The following is a 6,489-nucleotide window of genomic DNA, read 5'->3' on the forward strand; positions in this document are numbered from 1 at the left end:
CATTTAAATTTTTCATATAAATTTATCTATACTTTAATTAATTTCATTTATAATTTAATATTATATTTTTATTCAGAAATAAAATTTACGTCTAGTTGGTGACACTAGTTTGTAATGTAACAGCTAATTTTGAACGACTAGTTCGAAATTACAAAAGTTTGGAAATATCATAATTTCGGCTACAAATTAGAACATAATTAATTTTTTTTTTAAAAAAATAAGTGTGAGTGCACACCCACGCACGATGCAGACACGCAACCCACTTGTCCCCTGCCCGAGTACAAGATTGTATCCGAGCACGGGAGCCATGTGTTGCGCTCGGACGGCTTGTTTTCTTCGATCTTCATTATACATAAAAATTTATTTTATTTTCCGATAATTCAGAAGATCTATTTGTCAATAATAGCTCAAAAAAAAAAAAAAAAAAAAAGGGGTGGAGGGCAGAGATAAAGGGTGCATTGATGAAAGTGTCATGGCTTAACCAAAGTAAAGTATTTGATTAATAGACGGTTCGAAAAAGACCAAAGGCAGGTTCAGACTTTCCGAAGGTAAGTTCGGACCTTCTGAACCCACTCAACCAACAAGGCAGTCATGCGTCCAGTAAGCATCATCACGTAGCAATTCGGACCTTCCGAACCCATATCGGAGCTTCCGATCTCCATCGTCTGATATGAGGTGTAAAAGCTTGCATGCAACGTAGTGCAGTCCAAATTTCGAACCCAAGTTTGGAGCTTTCGGTATCAGCCTACAAACATGCCACTCGAAAATTTTAAAATACATTTTTCCTCTGTGGCCTTCTTTTTCAATTAGACTCAATGTTCGTGTCCTTTAGTTCTCAATTTTTTTCATTTTTATATTTATCATACTGCACAAAGTTTTAAGAAAATAACACATAGATCACAAGTCAAAAGAGCCAAATTGGCAAGTCCTATAGGAAATTGGTAGCTCTGACACTGCTGTACATTGTCGTCACACAGTTTTGTATATCTCCATTATTTTTAAATGTGGGAATTACTATACTTTTTGCACTCGTTGGGCATTTTCTTTCTTCTTAATATCTTGTTAATTAAATTACTTTGTAAGTCATCCAACGCCTACCTCGATGGGAGTATCATTGGGTCTTCCCGTCTTTTCGGTCTTCATCATTTTCAAAGCTTCAAGTACTTTTGAAGTTTGAATTCTTCGATAATTTTCTGTACTTCTCTAACCTGCGTAAATTTCATAAGAGGCTGATTATAACTTGACCTTCATTATAAAGGTGATGAAATTGCCTCTCCCATCGCTCTTCTCCTAGTAATTCACTAACACCCTACTTGACTCGTCTTTAATACATCTTATTTGATTGAACACTTTCTTGATTTAGCTATTCTATAGAGACGTTGCAGTCCTTGCCGAGACATTGCAGTCGGACCTTGCAACACCTTCCTTCCAAGGAACATCCTAGCATTAGAAAAATAGTTAAAGGGGTGATACATGAAAATTGCCAAATTGCCAAAGTTTTACGCTGGCGCAATCCTCCTCCTTTAATCATTTGTGTTTGGTCTTAAATTAAATTCATTTTTTTAGTAAAATGATTTTTATTATGTTACGAAAGTACAAAATAAGGAATTCGTTGGTACTCATGTTTGTTTTAGTAACAACTGATTTTGTAAATGGTCTTGTAAAATTTGAATTAATTGTTGTTGACAAATTTAGTAGTTTAATATTTTTTTTTTGTTTTGTGGTTAATTAGGCTATTTAAGGAGTTTTTTTTTTCTTTTTGAATTTTGGATTAACTTGTGTATGGAAAATAAATAGTGGGATATTTGTGGAATTCCAAAATGGGTTTCATCTAAACCCCCCAAAAAATATTAATATGCTAATACATTCTTATTTTTTTTAAAAATCAAACACCTTTCACCTTCTATCTTTATAAAAATATAAGTACATTTACCTATCTCATATGAGCTTTATGCTTGATTTTTTTAAAAAAACAAGAGTTCTAAAATGTTATTAATTTTACATAAGGTGTTTTTTGTTTTATTTATTACATAGTGTGTACGTTGATGCAATTAGCCCTAAATGTAACTCTTGAATTTGAATTTTCAAATCTCTCTATCAAATATACCATAAATAATGTGAATAATACGTGAATAATACATGTCACTATAATTGTCAATCTGAATATGTGTAGTGATATAAACCTCTCACAATATATGTAGTGACATAAACTCTCTCGATGAAAAAAATATGTGAAATGTAATTCAGATTCAACGAGTCCCGATACCTGATTGTAACCAAAAAAACTTTCACTACTCCCAACACTATCATTTTAAACCTTATTTTATATATATATATATATATATATACTAGGATAGAGCACGTGCGTTGCACGTGAACTGTAATTGTCGGTGATTTATTTGAAAGGAGTATACATGAATATGTGTATTTTCTGAGTTTGAGTAATTTTAACTTTATTTTTAATGATAATGAAATTTCATGTAATACATTAGGAACGTTGGATTACCAGCAATTATGTTTTTTTAAGCAACAAAAGTTGAAAGAGGCTCTTTACAAGTGGCTTGATTGGTATGCTCAATATAATTTGCAAATGGCTTGATTGGTATCCTCCATATAATTTGCATGCATACATATGTAATGCTCCAAAAGTTATTTTCCCTATTTTTCTTGTTTGATTTGACATTTTCCTAGCAAATCCTTTGAATTGGACGTAGCTTGCGATCTTATCCTTTTTGTATAATCTCTCAACATTCTACCACCATATAACAGAATAGATGAATCATTATCTCTGATTTGTAACCGATAGCAATAATACTTCCTGCATGACAACATTTTATCATTTTTGCCACGAATAATCGCTACAATCAAAAGAATCCATATTAAAAGAGCAAATGAAAGTATGTTTGAAAAAAGAGAGAAGATATCAATGATTGAACAACATATTCAATTAGTATAAGCAAATATGTAAAAAACTTAATTTATCAAGGACGAGCTTCCGATCTCCATCGTCTGACGAGGTATAAGAGCTTGCATGTCACGTAGCAATTCGGACCTTCCGAACCCATATCGGAGCTCCCGATCTCCATCGTCTGACGAGGTGTAAGAGCTTGCATGTCACGTAGTGCAGTCCAAATTTCGAACCCAAGTTTGGAGCTTTCGGTATCAGCCTAGCTACAAACATGCCACTCGAAAATTTTTAAAAACATTTTTCCTCTTTGGCCTTCTTTTTCAATTAGACTCAATGTTTGTGTCCTTTAGTTCTCAATTTTTTTCATTTTTATATTTATCATACTGGACATAAAGTTTTAAGAAAATAACACATAGATCACAAGTCAAAAGAGCCAAATATGCAAGTCCTATAGGAAATTGGTAGCTCTGACACTGCTGTACATTGTCGTCACTTAATATGTAGCCCTCTCAAAACCTAAAATTCTGGATCCAACGCGTATACCTCGATGGGAATATCATTGGGTCTTACCGTCTTTTCGGTCTTGATCATCATTTTCAAAGCTTCAACTACTTTTGAAGTTTGAATTCTTCGATAATTTTCTGTACTTCTCTAACTTGCGTAAATTTCATAAGAGGCTGATTAACTTGACCTTCATTATAAAGGTGATGAAAGTGCCTCTCCCATCGCTCTTCTATTTCCTAGTAATTCACTAACACCCTACTTGACTCGTCTTTAATACATCATATTTGATTGAACACTTTCTTGATTTAGCTATTCTATAGATCTTGTTTTCCCATATTTTGTATCATGTTGTCATTAAAAAGTCTTCTAAAGCTTTATCTTTAGTTTATTGCACTGCTTCCTTGGCCTCTTTCTTGGCTGCTGCATATTTTTTTTTAAGTTTCCTCACTTCTAAAAGTTTAAAGCAATATATAGACAGCTCTTTTGATCTCGATCACTTTCTCTTCTACTTCGTTTTCCTATGACCAAGATTCTTTATTTGGTGATACTCGTCCTTTTACTACTCCAAGAATGCTCTTAGCCACCGTTTTTGCATGGAGTGTCGTTTTCTCAAGTCTTGTTATATATCTAGATGAGGTGGTTCCCCGGAAGGAAGGTGTTGCAAGGTCCGACTGCAACATCTCAGCAAGGACTGCAACGTCTCCACAGGGACTCAGGTGTAGTGTCATCATCTTTCTTGGTGGAATTCCTTGAAGCACCTTATCCAGATCTTCATAAAACCTTTTGAAAGAATTATTGCTCATTAATTGTCAGGAAATAAATATTAAAATCTTGTATGTCAGAATTGAGTGTTGTGCTCGGTGTTGTCAACACGGTACACAACACAGCAGCGGAAATTTGTTATTAAATACAGACGTAACTTCAACAAACGAATACTAGAATTTCACTTAAGCACAAGTATAAATACTTGTGCGATGCCTCATGGCAAAAAATTCCACTAGAAAAATTATGTAAATCGTTTACACCAAAACAATACTAGTGAAAAAACAAAACCAAATTCCTTGACACTCAAAGGAATTAAAAATGCATAAAAAAAAACCACATAAAAACTAGATGCATAAAATAAAAAGCGTGTTGCTTAAAACCAAACGACGACACTCTTCGATCAACACTCTGCGTCAGTGTTGTTCTTGAGTGTTGGCAACACCAATCGGCAACACTGCAAAGTCTGTGACTCAATCACACAAAGTCTTCAACATTCAAAATATTCTTCAGTAATCTCTGTAAAAGGACTATGCACTAAGTCCACGAAAAACCAGGCAGATATCACACACGAGAAAGCTCACGAAGACACAAAAGAACACTCTTCAAAACCACGAAAGGAGACTCTCCAAAAGATCACTCAAAAGATCACAAAAGGTCTCCATGAAGAGTCTAGCTTCACTCTATGTCCAAAGATCTTCTCTCTCTAAAGCATTTTCTCTCTCCACTTTCTCTACAACCCTCTTGTTTCTCAAAAGCTTTTTTCTCTCTCCTCCACCTCCTCACTTGCGGCCGTGAGGTGCTTCATATATATATACATTGCTCGACCTAAAATTCATTCCATAAAATAGTCCTACAAAATATAGAAATAATATTTTCATTAGGGATAATCACTCTTTTAAACATGGATAAAATATCTTGGTGATAAAAATCATATTAAAAATAAATCATATAATATCTAGATATAAATCAACCAAGATCTTATCATTTAAAAATAAATCAAGCAAGATTTCATAATCTAGAAAGAATTAAACCAAGATATTATCATTTAAAATTAAATAAAATAAAATCTTTTAATCTAGAAAGGCAAAATCATAAATTGATAATATCAACTTATCAAAATAATAAAGGAATAAAATATTCCTTTCACCTTTGTTTACTAGCTTCATCTAATCATACTTGAGATGCATAAATAATGCGATGTTGTTTCTCCTAAGGAGATGTGGCGGTCCTCGCAGTCGAACCCTTGCATATTTGACACTACACCTTAGTCCCTATGGAGACGTTGCAGTCCTTGCCGAGACGTTGCAGTCGGGCCTTGCAACACCTTCCTTCCAAGGTACATCCTAGCATTAGAAAAATAGTTAAAGGGGTGCATACATGAAAATTGCCAAAGTTTTACACAGGCGCAATCCTCCTCCTTTAATCATTTGTGTTTGGTCTTAAATTAAATTCATTTTTTTAGTAAAATGATTTTTATTATGTTACGAAAGTACAGAAATAAGGAGTTTGTTGGTACTCATGTTTGTTTTAGTAACAACTGATTTTGTAGATGGTTTTTGTAAAATTTGAATTAATTGTTGTTGACAGATTTAGTAGTTTAATATTTGTTTTTGTTTTGTGGTTAATTAGGCTATTTAAGGAGTTTTTTTTTCTTTTTGAATTTTGGATTAACTTGTGTATGGAAAATAAATAGTGGGATATTTGTGGAATTCCAAAATTGGTTAAAAAATATTAATATGCTAATACATTCTTATTTTTTTTAAAAATCAAACACATTTCACCTTCTATGTTATAAAAATATAAGTACATTTACCTCTCTCATATGAGCTTTATGCTTGATTTTTAAAAAAACAAGAGTTTTAAAATGTTATTGATTTTACATGAGGTGTTTTTTGTTTTATTTATTACATGGTGTGTACGGTGATGCAATTATCCCTAAATTTAACTCTTGAATTTGAATTTTTTTATTTTAAATCTCTCTATCAAATATACCATAAATAATGTGAATAATACCTGTCACTATAATTGTCAATATCAATATGTGTAGTGACATAAACGTCTCTCAATATATATAATGACATAAACTCTCTCGATGAAAAAAATATGTGAACCGAGACCTGATCAGGCAAAAAAACGGACATATATATAATTGTCAATATCAATATATGCAATGACATAAACGTCTCTCAATATATAATTGTCAATATCAATATGTGTAGTAACCAAAAAACCTTCTCCCTACTCCCAACACTATCATTTGAAACCTTATTTTATATATATATATATATATATATATATATATATATATATAT

The 6,489-nt window shown here is 32.5% G+C and overlaps 1 long non-coding RNA gene across 1 annotated transcript; it reads right to left on the reverse strand.

Moving 5' to 3' along the window:
• Nucleotides 1-3,851: 3,851 nt before the first annotated feature.
• On the reverse strand, nt 3,852-5,758 carry LOC140808472 (uncharacterized). Its single transcript, XR_012112901.1, has 2 exons — nt 5,325-5,758; nt 3,852-4,192 (listed from the first exon to the last, which is right to left on the reverse strand). It is a non-coding gene; the product is annotated as an uncharacterized lncRNA (long non-coding RNA).
• Nucleotides 5,759-6,489: the final 731 nt, after the last annotated feature.

The sequence above is a fragment of the Primulina eburnea genome, chromosome 12 (assembly GCF_022965805.1).
Source record: "Primulina eburnea isolate SZY01 chromosome 12, ASM2296580v1, whole genome shotgun sequence".
Lineage (NCBI taxonomy): Eukaryota > Viridiplantae > Streptophyta > Magnoliopsida > Lamiales > Gesneriaceae > Primulina > Primulina eburnea.